A 1,562-nucleotide genomic window follows, 5' to 3' on the forward strand; every position below is an offset into this window, starting at 1 on the left:
GATATATATCTGTACTCATTGTATGTGTAGCTACCCAATTGAACAGCATTATTTGTTGAGGCTCTTACAAAAAATGACTTGTTGCAGGAGTATAGGCCTACATCAGGATCCTCGATTCTATTCTATTAATAAATGTGTATATTTATGACGGTACTATGTTTTTATTAGTATGGCTCTTTAATATAACTTGAAATCAGGAATGGTGACACCTCCAATCATATATTTATCAATTAGGGTTGTTTTGGCTAACCTGAGTCTTTTGTGTTCCATATTGATTTTAAAACTTTATTTTTCTATTTCTGTGAAAAGAAATGCATTGGGATTTTAATGTGGGTTGTACTGACTCTTAGATTGCTCCTTCAGTGTGAGCATTTTCACAATATTAATCCTCACAATAAATGAATCATCTGTGCAGTAAATTCCACCTTCTGAGGTCCTATTCAATCTCTTTTCTCAGAATTCTAACATTTTCTTTGTGCAAGTCTTTCACATTTTTGGTTAAATTTATTCCGTGATATTTGCTGTTGTTTTGGAGGTAGGTTGTTTCCTTGATTTTCTCAGTGTGTGTTGTTTGTATATTAAAAAGTCTACTGAGTCTGTGTGAAAAGTTGTAAGGTGTCCCTTTGATGATGGTGTTTATCATCCAAAGGAGCTTTCTGGTGCACTCTCTGTAGTCCTTTATGTATAGAATGCTATCGTCTGCAAAGGTGGACACTGACTTCTTTTCTATTTGTATCCTTTTACTTTCTCTTCTCTTACTTCCTTAGGTAATATTTCAAACACTATGTAGAAATGGAATATGGAGAGTTGACATATTTCCCTTGTTTCTAATTTTAGCAGAAATGCTTCAAGGTTTTATTTATTTTTTCCAATTTAGAATGATGTTGGTTGTGGGCTTGTAAACATTTCCTTATTATGTTGAGATATGTCTCTCATATCCCTAGACTCTCCAGAACTTTTATCATGAATAGATGCTAGATTTTTATCAAAGGCATTTTCTTCATTTGATGAGATGATCATATTCAAGTGTATTCATGTAATGGATTACCATTTTTAATGTTTGTACATTGAATGATCTCTGACTCTCAGAGATGATGTTGGCTTGATTGTAGTGATTTGATGTGTTCTTGAATCCCATTTACAAGTATTTAACTGAGAATTTTTACATCTACATTTATCAGGAAGACTGGCCTATGATTTCATCCCTTGTTTTGTCTTTGTCTGCTTTAGGTGTCAATGTAATGCTAGGTACATGACAATAATTTAGAAGCATTTATTTCCTTTTCTACTTCACAGAATATATTGAGAAATACTCATTTCATTTTTTTCTTTAAAAATCTGATAAAACTCTTAAGTAAATCCACTGGTCCTGGAATTAGAGGAGGGGAAGCTGTTATCAATTCAGGTTATTGTTTGTGAGGTATCTATTTAATTTTTTTCTTTTCTTGGATTAGGTTTGTTTATTTGCACTCTTGCTGATATTTTTATGCAGAATTTAGAACTATAAGCTTTTCTTTTAAGACCAGCTGCACTGTTTATATAGATTTTAGAATGCTATATTT

Source organism: Micromys minutus, assembly GCF_963924665.1.
Source record: "Micromys minutus genome assembly, chromosome: 5".
NCBI classification, from domain to species: Eukaryota; Metazoa; Chordata; class Mammalia; order Rodentia; family Muridae; genus Micromys; species Micromys minutus.